Genomic DNA, 18,253 nt, shown 5'->3' on the forward strand with positions numbered 1-18,253 from the left:
GGGACAGCTCTATGGAGAAGGAAGAATGACTTAGAGGGCAAAAGCAATAAATCAGAGGAAGAGCTAAAAATCATGGAAAGCCATTTCCAGAGAGCAGGATTGGACCCTGGTCACCAACTGGTAACACATAGCCAGCTGGATTTTAGAATTTCAATGGATTGAGTGACTTCCAGTGGATTGGTGGCTTAAATGGATATTTATTATAATTATCCTATGCCTATTGCACCACTATGTATTTTTTCTTAATATATGTATTTTATTGAAGTATAGTTGACTTACAATGTTTCCAGTGCACAGCAAGGTGATTCAGGTATACATATACACATATATTATTTTTGAAGTTATTCTCAATTATAAGTTATTACAAGATATTGACTATAGTTCCCCGTGCTATACAGTAAACCTTTGTTGCTTATTGCATATGTATTTTTTAAAATTAGAAATCTAGCATTCTATTCATCCTAAGTTTCAAACAAGTAAAATCAAAATGTCATAATATTTTTAGTTAGGCAAAACTTCATAAGCTTTCTAAAATATATATATTATGCATGTTATTTATATATGTGTATGTAAAAGCTTTTCTACTATGGTTGATAAAGGTCTGAGAAAGATCATCAAAAAAAAAAAAAGAGGAAATGGAGAAATTGGAAAACATAAACTAGATGAAATAGGACCCCTGAATATGAAATAGAAAAAATGAAACAAACTAGATAAAAGTAAAAGATTACCATATAGTCCAGTTGTTTTTAAACATGGCTACTCATTAGAAATATATTTAAAGGTTTGGTGAAAAAGAGCAATACCTGGGCATTTGTATTTTTCAAAAAATTCCAAGATAATTCTGATATGCATCTGGATTTTAAAAAGTGATTACAAGATTCTCTATTAAATGGTAGTTTTGGTGATATACAATTCTGTTATTTTTGTTGACAAATCGTGATACAATGGTATTAAATTCTGAAAGAGATGGGAATACCAGACCATCTGACCTGCCTCTTGAGAAATCTTTATGCAGGTCAGGAAGCAACAGTTAGAATTGGACATGGAACAGCAGACTGGTTCCAAATAGGAAAAGGAGTACATCAAGGCTGTATATTGTCACCCTGCTTATTTAACGTCTATGCAGAGTACATCATGAGAAATGCTGGACTGGAAGAAGCACAAGCTGGAATCAAGATTGCTGGGAGAAATATCAATAACCTCGGATATGCAGATGACACCACCCTTATGGTAGAAAGTTAAGAGGAACTAAAAAGCCTCTTGATGAAAGTGAAAGAGGAGAGTGAAAAAGTTGACCTAAAGCTCAACATTCAGAAAACAAAGATCATGGCATCTGGTCCCATCACTTCATGGGAAATAGATGGAGACACAGTGGAAACAGTGTCAGACTTTATTTTTTTGGGCTCCAAAATCACTGCAGATGGTGACTGCAGCCATAAAATTAAAAGACGCTTACTCCTTGGAAGGAAAGTTATGACCAACCTAGATAGCATGTTGAAAAGCAGAGACATTACTTTGCCAACAAAGGTCTGTCTAGTCAAGGCTATGGTTTTTCCAGTGGTCATGTATGGATGTGAGAGTTGGACTGTGAAGAAAGCTGAGCGCTGAAGAATTGATGCTTCTGAAGTGTGGTGTTGGAGAAGACTCTTGTGAGTTCCTTGGACTGCAAGGAGATCCAACCAGTCCATTCTGGCCCTGGGATTTCTTTGGAAGGACTGATGCTAAAGCTGAAACTCCAGTACTTTGGCCACCTTGTGTGAAGAGTTGACTCATTGGAAAAGACTCTGGTGCTGGGAGAGATTGGGGGCAGGAGAAGAAGGGGATGACAGGGGATGAGATGGCTGGATGGCATCACTGACTCGATGGACGTGAGTCTGGGTGAACTCCAGGAGTTGGTGATGGACAGGGAGGCCTGGCATGCTGCGATTCATGGGGTCGCAAAGAGTCGGACACGACTGAGCGACTGAACTGAACTGAACTGAATCACAATAGTAAAAGAAATTTATCAGTTTTCACAATCAATAGCTGGACAGGAAAAGATAATTATGATTGCAAGTCATAATGGGAAAATGATTAACCTAACAATATAAAATAATTACACACAATTTGGGGGATGAAGCAGAGTGATGTGGTAAGTGGAAATGTATACATGCACATGTTTTTATCTGCCCAGCCAGCCTATGTCTTTTGAAGTGAAGTTGCTCAGTTGTATTGGACTCTTTGCGACCCCAGGGACTGTAGCCTACTAGACCCCTCCGTCCTCGGGATTTTCAAGGCAAGAATGCTGGAGTGGGTTGCCATTTCCTTCTCCAGGGGATCTTCCCATCCAGATTGAACCCAGGTTTCCTGCATTGTAGGCAGACACTTTACCATCTGAGCCACCAATGTCTTGTCTTTTAGTTGGTGCATTTAATCTATGCAAATGCAAATTAAATGTATTTAATTTGTGATTATAAATGTGTATGATCCTGTTATCATTTTCTTAATTGTTTTGGGTTTATTTTCTATAGGTCTTTTCCTTCTCTTGTATTTCCTGCCTAGACAAGTTCCTTTAGCATTCATTGTGTGGTAGTGAATAGTTTGGTGGTGCTGAATTTTCTTAACTTTTGCTTGTCTGGAAAGCTTTTGATTTCTCCATCAAATCTGAAGGACAGTCTTGCTGGGTAGAGTATTCTTGGTTGTAGGTTCTTCCCTTTCATCACTTTAAATATATTATTTCATTTCCTTCCACCTTATAGAGTTTCTATTGAGAAATCAGCTGATAACCTGATGGGAGTTTCCTTGTATTTTATCTGTCATTTTTCCCTTATTGTTTTTAATATTTTATCTTGTTTTTAATTTTGGTCAGTTTGATTACTATGTGTCTCAATGGTTTCCTCCTTGGGTTTATCCTGCCTGGGATTCTCTGTGCTTCCTGAACTTGGTTGACTATTTCCCTCTCCCATATTAGGGAAGTTCTAAGCTATTAACTCTCCAAATATTGTCTCAGGTCCTTTCTCTCTCTCTCTTCTCCTTCTGAGACCCCTATAATGCAAATGTTGGTGTGTTTAAAGTCACAGAGGTCTCAGGCTGTCATTTTTTTTTTTTTTTCATTCTTTTCTCTATGTTCTATTCTGTGGCAGTGAATTCCAGCATTCCATCCTCCAAATCATTTATCTGTTCTTCTGCCTCAGTTTTTCTATTAATTCCTGATAGTGTATTATTCATCTCTGTTCTTTAGTTCTTCTAGATATTTGGTAAATATTTCTTGCATCTTCTCCATCGTTTTCCCAAAATCCTGGATCATCTTCACTACCATTATTCTAAATTCTTTTTCTGGAAGGTTGCTATCTTCATTTCATTTAATTATTTTTCTGTGTTTTTTTTTCTTGTCCCTTCATCTGGTACATAACTTTCTGCTTTTTAATCCTGATTATCTTTCTGCAATGTGGTTTTTGTTCTAGCTGCTGTGGGACTGTCTTGCTTCTTGGGTCTGCCCTGTGATGGAGGAGGCTAGAGACTTGTGTAATCTTCCTATTGGGAGGGACTGGGAAAAACTGGGTTTGCTCTGGTGGGCAGAGCCTTACTCAGTAAAACTTTAATCCAATTATCTGCTGATGGGTGGGGTTGCACTCCCTCCCTGATAGTTGTTTGGCCTGAGGTGATCCAGCCTCAAAATTCTCAAAAGCCAGGCTTCAGCAATACATGAACCTTGAACTTCCAGATGTTCAAGCTGGTTTTAGAAAAGGCAGAGGAACCAGAGATCAAATTGCCAACATCCACTGGATCATGGAAAAAGCAAGAGAGTTCCAGAAAAACATCTATTTCTGCTTTATTGACTATGCCAAAGCCTTTGACTGTGTGGATCACAATAAACTGGAAAATTCTTCAAGAGATGGGAATACCAGACCACCTGACATGCCTCTTGAGAAACCTGTATGCAGGTCAGGAAGCAACAGTTAGAACTGGACATGGAACAACAGACTGTTTCCAAATAGGAACAGGAGTACATCAAGGCTGTATACTGTCATCCTGCTTATTTAACTTATATGCAGAGTACATCATGAGAAATGCTGGGCTGGAAGAAGCACAAGCTGGAATCAAGATTGCCTGGAGAAATATCAATAACCTCAGATATGCAGATGACACCACCCTTATGGCAGAAAGTGAAGAGGAACTAAAAAGCCTCTGGATGAAGGTGACAGAGGAGAGTGAAAAAGTTGGCTTACAACTCAATATTCAGAAAACGAAGATCATGGCATCAGGTTCCATCACTTCATGGGAAATAGATGGGGAAACAGTGGAAACAGTGTCAGACTTTATTTTTTTGGGCTCCAAAATCACTGCAGATGGTGACTGCAGCTATGAAATTAAAAGACGCTTACTCCTTGAAAAGAAAGTTATGACCAATCTAGATAGCATATTCAAAAGCAGAGACATTACTTTGCCAACAAAGGTCTGTCTAGTCAAGGCTATGGTTTTTCCAGTGGTCATGTATGGATGTGAGAGTTGGACTGTGAAGAAAGCTGAGCACCGAAGAATTGATGCTTTTGAACTGTGATGTTGGAGAAGACTCTTGAGAGTCCCTTGGACTGCAAGGAGATCCAACCAGTCCATTCTGAAGGAGATAAGTTCTGGGTGTTCATTGGAAGGACTGATGCTGGAGCTGAAACGCCAATACTTTGGCCACTTGATGCGAAGAGTTGACTCATTGGAAAAGACTCTGATGCTGGGAGGGATTGGGGGCAGGAGGAGAAGGGGATGACAGAGGAGATGAGGTGGCTGGATGGCATCACTGACTTGATGGACGTGAGTCTGAGTGAACTCCGGGAGTTGGTGATGGACAGGGAGGCCTGGCGTGCTGCGATTCATGGGATCACAAAGAGTTGGACAGGACTGAGTGACTGAAGTGAACTGAACTGATCCAGCCCTGGGGTCTCTGGGCTCTATGGCAATCTCCATAGATTGTTAATGGCAGTATCCAAGAGGGCTTATGCCAAGGGGGACTGTCCAGGACTGCTGCTGCCTGTGCCTCCGTCCCTGTGGTGAGCCCCTGCTGACCAAGCCTCCACAGGAAACCCTCCAACACTAGCAGTAGTTTTGGTTCAGTCTCCTGTGGAGTCACTGCTCTCCTCTTCTTGGTCCTGATACAGGTGAGATTTTGTTTGTGCCCCCCCCAAGACTGGAGTCTCTGTTTCCCCCAGTCCTATGGAAGTCCTGCAATCAAATACTCCTGGCCTTCAAGGTCAGATTCCCTGGGGATTCCCAGTCCTTTTGTCAGATCCCCAGGCTGGGAAGCCTGACATGGGGGTTCAATATCTTCACAACAGTGGGAGAACTTCTTTGGTATTATTGTTCTCCAGTTTGTAGGTCACTTAGCCAGTGGGTATGGGATTTGATTTTATCATGATTGTGCCCCTCCAATACGTGATTGCCCACTGTAGTCTTGCTTTGGCTTCTTTGTCTTTGGACATGGAGTTATGTTTTGATGGTAGGTTCCAGCATCCTCCTGTTCGATGGTTGTTCAACAGCTAGTTGTGATCTTGGTGCTATTTCCGCCACTGTATTTTGGATACATGTAGGGCAGATAACTTGTCGTTTACTTTGCAGGTTTTCAGATCAAGATCTGAACACAGGAAACAGTATGGAGCCTCATCGATGCTTGGGCTTGATTAAGGATCAGAGCCAAGACTTTGAACCTAGCTTGATGCCATAGTTCAGTTGCTCAGCTGTGTCTGAGTCTTTGCAACCCCATGAACCACAGCACGCCAGGCCTCCCTGTCCATCACCAACTCCCGGAGTCTACCCAAACCCATGTCCATCAAGTCAGTGATGCCATCCAGCCATCTCATCCTCTGTCATCGTCCCCTTCTCCTCCCGCCCCCAATCCTTTCCAGCATTAGGGTCTTTTCCAATGAGTCAACTCTTCGCATCAGGTGGCCAAAGTATTGGAGTTTCGGCTTGAACATCAGTCCTTCCAATGAACACCCAGAACTGATCTCCTTTAGGATGGACTGGTGGGATCTCCTTGCAGTCCAAGGGACTCTCAAGAGTCTTCTCCAACACCACAGTTCAAAAGCATCAATTCTTCGGTGCTCAGCTTTCTTCACAGTCCAACTCTTACATCCATACATGACCACTGGAAAAACCATAGCCTTGACTAGACAGACCTTTGTTGGCAAAGTAATGTCTCTGCTTTTCAATATGCTATCTAGGTTGTTCATAACTTTCCTTCCAAGGAGTAAGTGTCTTTTAATTTCATGGCTGCAATCACCATCTGCAGTGATTTTGGAGCCCCAAAAAATAAAGTCTGACACTGTTTCCACTGTGTCTCCATCTATTTCCCATGAAGTGATGGGACCAGATGCCATGATTTTAGTTTTCTGAATGTTGAGCTTTAAGCTAACTTTTTCACTCTCCTCTTTCACTTTCATCAAGAGGCTTTTTAGTTCCTCTTCGCTTTCTTCCATAAGGGTGGTGTCATCTGCATATCTGAGGTGATTGATATTTCTCCCAGCAATCTTGATTCCAGCTTGTGCTTCTTCCAGCCCAGTGTTTCTCATGATGTACTCTGCATATAAGTTAAATAAGCAGGGTGACAATATACAGCCTTGACATACTCCTTTTCCTATTTGGGTGAGGCTTTTGGAGAATCTTGGGAAGAGGTGAATACATATTGTAGGAGGGAAGAATATAAATAATTTTTGGCCAAAGAGAAAACAGTGGCAATTTAAAATTGTTTCCACAAATTCTTTGGCATTTCTCCCATCTAGAGGTTTATGTTCTTTGTCATTAAAATGCATGAGCTTGTGATTGCTTCAACTGATAGGATAGGGCAGAATTAATGCTTTGTGAATTCTGGGTGTAGGTCATAAAACACAATGTAGATCTATATAATTTGCTAAAATTCTTGCTCCTTACCTATCATTGCTAACCTTAGAAAGATCTGCTATCCAGGTTGGCCTTTGGCTAACATCTTGAAATTAAGATTTCAGGAGGTCTTCCCTAACTGATGAGGACCACCCTAACTGATAAAAGTGACTCATTGTGCTTAAACTGTGTAAACAGTGATGGTTAATGCTGAATACTTGCTTTCCTTCTGGAATCTGGAATTTTGGATTGTGCTAGGCAGAGTGTGCTATGTGACTAGTTCCCAAAAAAAACCTTTGGCACTGAGTCTCTAGTGAGATTCTTTGGTAGATAATATTTCTCACGTGTTACCATAACTTGTTACCAGAAAAATTAAGCAAGTCCTTTGACTCTAATGGGGGAAGTCTCTTGGAAACTTGTTCTGATTTCCTCCAAACTTTGCCCCATACATCATTTTCCTTTGCTAATTTTGCTTAAAATCTTTGTGCTATAAGAAGTCATTACCATCAATATGATTATGCTGAATCCTGTGAGTCCTCCTGGCAAATCATTGAACCTGGAGATGGTCTTGGGGACTCAACACAGTAAGCCTTAAACACTGGATAGACTGATTCCTCCCACTTTATTCTTTTATAAAAATAAGTTTTCAAGGCTATTTTAGGTCCTGTGCCTTTCTGCACTAATTTTAGAATATGCTTATCTGTGTCTACTAAAAAACTAAATGCATTTTGATAGAAATTTAATTAAATCTATTGATCAATTTGGGAAGAATTGACATCTTTACTGTATTTAATCTTACAGTCTATGAACACAGTATGGCTCCTATTTATTTAGATCTTTAATTTCTTTTATCAGCCTTTTGTAATTTTCAAGATACTGATTCATACACATTTTGTTAGATTTATACTTAAGTAACTGGTTTCCTTTGAAGAAATTGTAAATGGTAATAATTAAAATTTCAGTTTCTACATGTTTATGGTTAGTATGAAGCTTGTTTTAAAATTATTTTTACATTTTTAAAAAGTATTTTCAAGGTGCTATAAGACTATCTTTTAGGACAAGATTAGCCCTACTCCTAATACAGCCCTACTCCAGTATTTTTATGAGGTCTCTATTGAATGCCTCAGGGTTTTTAGTAAGGTCTCTCCACTCTGGAGATCAGAATTCAAACAGCTCCCAGACTTGGGTGAACACTAGTAGTAGTTCAGTTCAGCAGCCTAGTTTTTTCCTTTTTCCAGTAGTAGTTCTTTGTGAAGCTTCGTAGATTCTGTGTGTGTGTGTGTGCATCAGTTCAGTCGCTCAGTCATTCAGTTCAGTCGCTCAGTTGTGTCTGACTCTTTGCGACCCCATGAATCGCAGCACACTAGGCCTCCTTGTCTATCACCAACTTCTGGAGTTCACCCAGACTCACGTCCATCGAGTCAGTGATGCCATCCAGCCATCTCATCCTCTGTCGTCCCCTTCTCCTCCTGCCCCCAATCCCTCCCAGCATCAGGGTCTTTTCCAATGAGTCAACTCTTCACATGAGGTGGCCAAAGTACTGGAGTTTCAGCTTTAGCATCAGTCCTTCCAAAGAAATCCCAGGGCTGATGTCCTTCAGAATGGAGTGGTTGGATCTCCTTGCAGTCCAAGGGACTCTCAAGAGTCTTCTCCAACACCACAGTTCAAAAGCATCACACCTTAATATTAATACTTGGCAGATGTCTAGATCTTTCTCTCTGGGCCGGTCGCTTCTCTTTCTGGTATTTTGTCTCACAACTTCTGGCAACTTTGTAAATTATACCTAGTTAAGCTGGAAAAAAGATAGCATTAATAGTCAGATATTATATCCATTGATTTCTTATACCTTCCTCCTTACTCTGCTGATGAGATCCCTCTACTTAATTTTTTTTAATCGACATATAATTAACATAAAGGGCTTCCTAGGTGGCTTAGTGGTAAAGAATCCACCTGCCAATACAGGAGGCATGGGTTCAATCCTTGGGCCAGGAAGATCCCCTGGAGAAGGAAATGGCAACCCACTCCTGTATTCTTGCCTGGGAAATCCCATGGACAGAGGAACCTGGCGGACTATAGTCCATGGTGTCCAAAAGAGTCAGACACGAATTAGAGACTAAGCATATATACATACACACAATTGACATAAAACTATATTATTTTAAAATATATAACATAATCGGCTTTCCCTAGTGGCTCAGATGGTAAAGAATCTGCCTGCAATGAAGGAGACCTGAGTTTGATCCCTGGGTCGGGAAGATCCCCTGTAGGAAGGCAGGGCAACCCACTCCAGTGTTCTTGCCTGGAGAATCCCCATGGACAGAGCAGTCTGACGGGCTACAGTCCACAGAGGTGCAAAGAGTCGGACATGACTGAAGCAATTTTGCATGCATGCACACACATAAAACATAATGATTTGGTATTTACATATATTGCAAAATGATCACAATAGTCTAGTTAACATCCATCACTATATATAGTTACAAAATTGATTTCCCTTTCCTTAATATTTCAAGAGTGGAAGCAGGACTGAAAATACTTCCCCATCAGTCTTTAATCCTAGAAGATTATGGTCAAGCTCTAGAAATTACCTGATTACTGCTTGATGCCTCTGTGGTGATCTGTCTTTTGATTTTATATCCAAGGTGATCCCAGTGATGATATATGATCACTAGTTTCTCCTTTTATTTGAAATCCTTAGAGAGGTCTTCTTTTAGGAAATGATAATATGAAACAGCAAAAATTCCCACAACTGTTCAGGATATAAAGACTGTAGCACAACTCTTCCTTGACATAACATATAAATTATCCTGTGGAGATGATTGGCTTAAACTTTGTCGTACCATGCTGTCATAGTGCAAGTTTCAAATGAGTATATTCAGATGTAAAAGAATCATTGTGTGTGTGGGTGTTTAGTTGCTCAGTCATGTCTGACTCTTTTGTAACCCCATGGATTGTAGACTGCCAGGCTCCTCTGTCCATGGGATTTTCCAGGCAAGAATACTGGTATGAGTTCCCATTTCCTTCTCCAAGGGATCTTCCTGATCCAGGGATCAAACCCACATTTCCAGCTTGGCAGGAAAAGGTTAAGGCAAAGTCTTAACCATTGCACCACCAGGGAAGCCCCCAAAGAATCATTACAACATTGCAAATGGTTGAAAAGTGCCTTGACTCTCCCACCACATTGCCTCAGAGGATTGTCCAAGGTCTTCTGGCCAGAGGTTTCCTATGTCACTAACTTGAAACTGAGGCTTTGATGTCAGGGTTTTTAAAAGATGTTGGGACTTCCCTGGTAGTCCAGTGGTTAAAACTTTGCCTTCCAGTGTACCAGGTGTGGGTCTGGTCCCTGGTCAGGGAGCTAAGATCCCACATGCCTTGAAGCCAAAAAGCCAAAAATAAAACAGAAATAGTATTGGAACAAATTCAATAATGACTTTAAAAATGATCCACATAAAAAAATCTTCAAAAAAAAAATAAAAAGATTCTTGTACTTTGTACTTGCTAAAATAGATTAGTTTATCAATTTGTACAAGTACAGATGTAAAAGGACAGAGATATAAAGAGATGTAGGAACATGACTTGGCTTTGTGTGCCATTTAACACAGAAATTTGCCTTAGATGTCCATTACTACACACTCTGGTTCTTATGCTGTTTCATAATAAAGAACTGAGGGAGCATTAAACATGTATTTGTGATTATAATACTCTTCCCAGTAAAATTTCTATCAGTAGAATTAAGAAAATTCATTAAATGCTATAAAACTGTTTAAAATACATTTTATTGATTTTTCTAGAGTGTACTTGTGGGTGGTGTAGGGAAACCTACTTGTTTCCTTTGTAGGATTCTAGACTGAAAGTTTCCATGTAATTCAAATAGCTCATGTGATCAGCCAATTTAGAATTTGGAGTTTGTTTTTTGTAATAGAATAGATTAATGGCTATCCATACTGGTTAGTGTTCATGATTATTTTTGGAATTAAGAAAAATACAGATGTGAGGATTTCACCCCTAATAGATGCTGAAATAGTGGTTTTGGTTGGATCTTAGAAATCTGTATTTAAAAAGAAAACTTTTTATGAAATAGCTTTATTTCCTGGTTTGAGAACTACACAGAGTTGGAGTATACATATTAATTAGTAAGAAGAGTTAGCTTGAAGCAAGACTGTATCTGTAATGACCCTTTGGTTACAAGCAAATGTCAGAAACCCAAAAAAGCTTGAGCAAAGTGGGATTCTTTGGCTCTTATAACTGGAAATTTCAGGGTGGAGCTGGCAGGGGTGCTCCAAGACCGTCCAGTGGTGGTGGTTTAGTTGCTAAGTTGTGTCTGACTCTTGTGACTCCATGGACTATAACTTGCCAGGATCCTTTGTCCACGGGATTTTCTAGGCAAGAACACTGCAGTGGGTAGCCTTTTCCATCTCTAGGGGACCACACTGACCCAGGGATTGAACCCATGTGTCCTGCATTGGCAGGCACATTCTTTACCACTGGGCAACCAGGGAAGCCCCTACAGGGGCCCAAATGATATTCAATTTCTCTTTCCTTTCTTCTTTCTTACCAACAGGCCCTTTCATGTGATGGGAAAGGTGGCTTCTGACAGCTTTAATCTTTCATTTTATTGTTCATGACTCAAAAGGAAGACACTTTCCCTCTCCCATTATCTTTACATAAAATTGCATGGTCCACTCTGGCCCTGCTTGGCTCATGTAACTGACCAGTCACGGTGAAAGGGAGGATATTCATGTGATTAGCTGGGGATCAGACAGGGTCCTGTAATGACTAGTTTCATCAGAACCACATAGGAAGAAGGCAAAGTTTTTCAGTGGAAGAAAGTATGTTGGCGTGACTAAAAACACAATTATCCTCTACTGAGGCCCCCCTATCTGAATACACTGTAAGACTTTGGGTGGTGATTTATCACAGGAACTTTCTTTTTCTTTCTTTCCTTTTTTTAAAAAAACTGATTCTGTATTTTTATAGATTATACTGCATTAAAAGTTATTACAAAACAAAATAATTCCCTGTGCTGTACAATGTATCCTTGTTGCTCATATATTTTATACATAGTAGTTTGCATCTCCCAATCCCATACCCCTATCTTGCATCCCCCCTTCCTTCTCCCTACTGGTAATTACTAGTTTGTTTTCTGTATCTGTGAGTCTATTTCTGATTTGCTACATTCATCCTTTGTTTTGTTTTTACATTACACGTATAAGTGATATCAAGCACTACTTGTCTTTCTCTGACTTTTCACTAAGCATAATACTCTGAGGTCCATTCATGTTGCTGCAAATGTCAGAATTTCATTCTTTTCTATGGCTGAGTAACATTTCATTGTATAAATATACCACATCTTTGTTTTTATCCATTTGTGTGTTGATAGACACTTGGATTGTTTCTTTATGTTGCTATTGTAAATAGTGCTGCTATGAACTTGGCGGTACATGTATCTTTTAAATTAGTGTTTTAATTTTTTTCCCAGATATATAACCAGGAGTGGAATTGTGGGGTCACAATGTAGTGCTATTTTTATTTTTTGAGAAACCACCATACTGTTTTCCATGGTGGCTGTCTTTTTAAAACTGGTACATTCTTCTTCTTTTGCATCTTGAATTGTGTTGAGCTGTCCAGACAAGACTCACTCTCTTTTTCCCCACTTCCATGGCTGCTACTGGGTGGTTGCATAATGATAGAGTCTGTTTTCTCTTTAGACCTTGCCATTTTAAATAGAGGGGAAGAGATGGGAAGTCTCATTTAGGCTGTCAGTTCAGTTCAGTTCAGTTTCTCAGTCATGTCTGACTCTTTGCGACCCCGTGAACCGCAGCACGCTAGGCCTCCCTGTCTATCACCAACTCCTGGAGTCCACCCAAACCCATGTCCATTGAGTTGGTGATGCCATCCAACCATCTTATCTTCTGTTGTCCCCTTCTCCTCCTGCCCTCAATCTTTCCCAGCATCAGGGTCTTTTCGAATGAGTCTGCTCTTCGCATCAGGTGGCCAAAGCTGTCAGAAGTCACTAAATCACATTCTTCAGTCTAGGTTCTGTCAGACCTTAGCATTAGGACTTATCAAGTGCTGGCTTGACTGTTAATAAAGTGATGATTTTCCTCACTGGTTACTATTCCTTAACTGTAGCTTTCTTGGCTGGAAAATGTATAGGCAGAAGTTAAGTTCAATTCAGTTGCTCAGTCGTGTCCAGCTCTTTGCGACCCCATGGACTGCAGCACGCCAGGCTTCCCTGTCTATCACCAACTCCCGGAGCCTACTCAAACTCATGTCCATCACATCGGTCATGCCATCCAACCATCTCATCCTCTGTCATCCCCTTCTCCTCCCACCTTCAATCTTTTCCAGCATCAGGGTCTTTTCCAATGAGTTGGTTTTTCACATCAGGTGGTCAAAGCATTTGGAGTTTCAGCTTCAGCATCAGTCCTTCCAGTGAATATTCAGGACTGATTTCCTTTTGGATGGACTGGTTGGATCTCTTTGCAGTCCAAGGGACTCTCAAGAGTCTTCTCCAACACCACAGTTCAAAAGCCTCAATTCTTCAGCACTCAGCTTTCTTTATAGTCCAGCTCTCACATCCATACATGACTACTGGAAAAAATCTTAGCTTTGACTAGACGGACCTTTGCTGGTAATGCAAAGGTCCTCAGCTTTTTAATATGCTGTCTAGGTTGGTCATAGCTTTTCTTCCAAGGAGTAGAAGAGGTGAGTGCTAAGGCAGGATCTGAACTTAATACCAGTCTAATGTCATCTAAACTTCAGCTTGAATTTCTAAATATTGCTGTTCACTGTGGGGCTGAGTGGGAAACAACAGTCTGGAATTTAGGGTCAAAGTGCCCTGTGGGAAGGCTTGGTCTCATGTGTGGTGTGGCGGCAGCTGGTTTATACTGTGGCAGCCCAGGTGTAGCAGATGGTATTGCTGGCACGGAGCCATGGTTGGGTTTGGCAAGAAAAAGTATTCATTTTAGAGTCAGGATGGGTTTGACCGAGACAAAAGCCTGAGCCAACAGGGATCTGGGCTTTCCCAGGGAGATAGTATTTGGTTGGGATGAGGAGAAACTCTTTAGGTGCTTGTTAATTTGCAGAGATGGTTTCAGATGTATGAGCAGAGCACATACAGAAAGAGCAAACTCTTGCTGAGCCCAGAGAAACCTAATTTCAAAACGGCAGAGCTTTGGTGCTTAGGCTTTTTAAGAAAGTATTTTGCAATTAAGCGGCACTATCCCGCTCTCTTCCGTACCTCGTGCGTCCAGTTTTTCAGCAAGGGCGAGTTTTGTTCCCTGGGGAAGATTAGATTCAAAAGAGATGAGATGGTAGCAAGGGATTATTCTTTATTTGGATTTTAATCTTTTTGATGCTGCCTTTGGAGTAGTGGAGATTAACCAAAGACTTGGAGATTGAAAAACTGAGGAAAACCAGCTTTGCAGAGGAGCATTTGGCAGAGACTGTTGCTTTTCCTTGGATGCCTAAGAATAAAAGAAGACAACAGCTGCCTTACAGATGACCAATGCCTTGCGTTTCTGTAAGCCTGTATTTAATTGAATTCACTTACATTTAAAATTATAAGCTGTAGTCTCCAAATGTTTAGCATGGACTGACCAATATCCTGCCAAGACAGAGGATTGTTGCTTGTCTCTATCCTGCTTTTCTCAGATAACACCAAATTTTTACTGTGGTTTGTGGAAGATAACAGCAATGTAGGCAATTTTCTTTGCCTGGGAAATGCCACTGAGACGGTTATCACATTTGGTTCTAAATTTTAAGAGTGGGTGGGTGGCATTGATACTCATGTGGTTTTTACTGATTTGCTGAAGATGAGTAATGAGATACCTGATGATTGATGTAGGGTTAATTTAACTTTGGTGGTGGTAGTTTTTCTTTTGATTGTTTGAAAGTTAAATATTCTTCTACTATTCCTTTAGCAATTATCCTAGAAATTACAACATGCATTTTTGACCCATCAAGGTCTAATGCTAATTTATACTTTCTAGTTTTTCCTTTGATTGTTTGAAAGTTAAATATTCTTTTACTGTTCCTTTAGCAATTATCCTAGAAATTACAACATGCATTTTTGACCCATCAAGGTCTAATGCTAATTTATACTTTTACTTTTCTCCTAAATGATGTTAGAACCTCATAACACTTTAACTCCCCCTTGATGTATATGATATTTTTATTGCTATTTTAATTCTATATACTTTTGAAACCCCATATAAATTATTTTTATTGATTAAATATTCATTTAAATTCACCCACATATTTACCTGCTCATTACTTTTTATTCCTTCAAAATCTCTCCTTTCATTTGAGACCACACTTCCTCATGTTCACTCAGTTTATTCCAAAGGGTTCTTCAGGTAGCCAAGTTGTCTGGGAGAGGTTTGACATCCTCCAGCATCATAGGATCTGGCAAAGAACTGAGGTCAGAGAGGCTACCGACTTCCTCCTGAAGGCAGAATATGCCAGTGGGTCCAGGTTTGGCTGCATTCTGTAGAAAGGCCGTCTGTGTAGCTCTCTTGAACCTCTGTGGATGCTGCTTTTATGACCCAAGGCATGCATAACGGACAGCTGGATATGGACTCAGGGCCTGTGAGAGTTATGTTTCAAAGAGAGTCAGTATGTGGACAGAAATGGTTGCTCTAATGGTGTATAGCACAGGGATGAGAAGAGCAGTTACTTGCATAAGAAACTGATGGACAACTTATGGCCATGGTAGGTGGATCCGGAGACTCCTGGAGACTTGAGAGGAGGTTGCTAAAATTTCTGTAGTGAAGAATTATCTGGGACACTAATGTGAATGCCTCTTGTATTGCAATTTGGATGGATTCTAGAGTCTTTTGTTGGATGGTGACCATTGAAAGTAGGCTGATTTTCAAGTAATAGTATGCGTGCTTAGTCGCTCAGTCGGGTCCAACTCTTTGCGACCTACGGGACTGTAGGCCACCAAGCTCCTCAGACCATGGGATTTTTCAGGCAAAAATACTGGAGTGGTTGCCATTTCCTTCTCTAGGGGATCTTAAACTGACTTAATTAACATTTATAAATGAGGAATATGTTGATTCCAGAACCCAAAAAGATCTAAAAATTACTGTGGATACTGAGATGGTCAATAGTTGTTTCTTGGCAAAGTCAGGGATGATAATGGCCCTTGATTCACCAAATACTTTTCAGGAATTTGACTGAAGCAGAGGGGTTTTACATGATGTGTGGGGATAATGACTCATCCCTTTTTCTGAGCCCCTTTGTGAGTATTTGCGTCTTGTAATTGAGCGCTGCCAAAGAATCTCCTTGGAGGACGATGTCATCCATGTGATGTCATCAATGTAATTTCATACCTGTGATCCTGGAGAAAACTGGATGCAGTTAAGATCTTGCCTGCGAAGATGGTGTGTAATATCAAGGTTGTTGAGGTGTCCCGTGAGCAGCTGAGTAAAGGCATATTGTTTCCCTTTGGAGTTGAAGCATCTGAGGCTGTTGAAATAGACACCGAACAGAACATATTACCTACATTTGTAACAGCAAAGTATTCACCAGTTGTTAATTGGAAAGAGCCAGTAACTTCCCTAATATTGTGTATAGGAGCCTGATGAGTAGGACCACAGCATTTAAGGTTGTGGTAATTCACCATGAGGCACTGTTCATTCTTTGCAAGTTCAAATAGAGGCAAAATCGGGCTGTTAAATGGAGAAGCAGTGAGGATAATGACCTGCTTCGCTAAATAGGTCTTGTATAATGGATTTTGGTCACTGAATATTTTAATTTGCAGTAGGCCTACTGTATTTTATGTTAACTGGCCTACTGTATTTTAACAGTTTAATATTTTTTTTATTTTAAACTCTGTTTAATATTTTAACAGAGGAGAAGATCCATGGCATCCTATTTTTTCAAGTGCCAACAAGCGAATTTAACAAAGTACTCACTGAGCGCATTCATACCCATTATGTTATATTTCAGGGCAGTGCTAAAGTTGTGGGGGATTTAGGCAAGGCAATAGTTCCAGTGATTGAAGTGAGGCGTACTTATTTGTCTGCTTATTATACTTGGTAACTCCCCTAGAAGTATAGGGGGTACTTTGTCAAAAATGCAGTGAAATCCCTAGTAATAATCAAGTCTATGAAAGTTTGCAATTATTGCACTTTATCAGGTACTGAGTTAATTCAGAACCTATGTTATATAAGCACAAAAGCCAATCAGTGTCCTCTTATCTTTTGTTGTAAATTTTGGATTTTCATTTTGGTCAAATTGTAGATCTTTGTTTCAGGTTTTTGTTGTTGTTGTTTCCTTCCCCTGTATCCATGCTTCTTTCTTTTTAATTTATTTATATTGGGGTGTTTGTTGGTGTATTCTTCAAGGGCAGGGGAGAGTCCTCTAACCTGCTCATATTTATGAATTTCTCCAGAGAGCCTCAAATCAGTATCACCAAAGTTAGGGGCTTCCCCTGTGGCAATGGTTGTATTTATAGGGTTTAAGGACTCCAGTCTTAAGTCAGGTTTGACTGTACCTTGGCTGTACCTCAACTGTACCCTGGAATTTTTTTTTTCATGTAGCCCTGAGTATTAGCATGTTATTTACGACACAGGCACATGTAGCACAGCAACAGAAGTATTTAAAGGTCCTGGTGAGCAATTTGCTCTCAGGAGTGAGGACCTCACTCAGCATATCACATAGTGACTGTATTTTTTCTGTTCTCTCTTTCTCTTTCCCTCCTTCCCACTCTGCTTTCCTCCCTATCTGACTGTTCTTTCCTATGTGACCACTGTACCTTGCGTGGAGCACTGTATCCCCTGAGCACTTTCTAAATTGGTTGAGACACCACCAATTGGTAACAGGGTGAGAGTCTTTCCCAGAGCTTAGGACAAGTCACAACTTCATTCTAAGACACACAGATAGATCTGGGCTGAGACAGCTGAACCTGGGCCACTTTATGGAGGGCCCCGAAGGAAATGGCAACCCACTCCAGTGTTCTTGCCTGGAGAAACCCAGGGACAGGGGAGCCTGGTGGGCTGCCGTCTACAGGGTCGCACAGAGTCGGACACGACTGAAGTGACTTAGCAGCCAGAGCTATACTCCTTTCCCTAAATGCCAAATATCCAAACTTCTGACTTAGATAGGCTAAATCAATAACAGAGACTTGGTAAGACTGTACTCATGTAGCACAATGAAGAATAATCCTAAGTGTAAGCTTGCCAGCAAGCAATGAAGACATTTTGCACACTCAGTGCATTGTTTGTACCTAGTTAATAGGCCCGGAGAAGGCGATGGCACCCCACTCCAGTACTCCTGCCTGGAAAATCCCATGGATGGAGGGGCCTGGTGGGCTGCAGTCCATGGGGTCGCTAGAGTCGGACACGACTGAGCGACTTCACTTTCACTTTTCACTTTCATGCATTGGAGAAGGAAA

At 40.6% G+C, this 18,253-nt stretch overlaps 1 long non-coding RNA gene across 2 annotated transcripts in view; it reads left to right on the forward strand.

Moving 5' to 3' along the window:
• The first annotated feature begins 8,139 nt into the window (after positions 1–8,139).
• The window catches only part of LOC147349177 (uncharacterized), a 42,453-nt gene continuing 32,339 nt past the window's right edge, over positions 8,140–18,253 (forward strand). Inside the window, exon 1 of one of the 2 annotated variants that reach the window (XR_015149494.1) lies at positions 8,140–14,374. This is a non-coding gene — a long non-coding RNA (uncharacterized LOC147349177). The remainder of the gene's footprint in view (positions 14,375–18,253) is intronic. The other variant, XR_015149493.1, reaches the window with a different exon arrangement.

Source organism: Bos grunniens, chromosome 21 (genome assembly GCF_055505025.1).
Source record: "Bos grunniens cultivar Pamir isolate PY7600 chromosome 21, Bosgru_T2T1.0, whole genome shotgun sequence".
Lineage (NCBI taxonomy): Eukaryota > Metazoa > Chordata > Mammalia > Artiodactyla > Bovidae > Bos > Bos grunniens.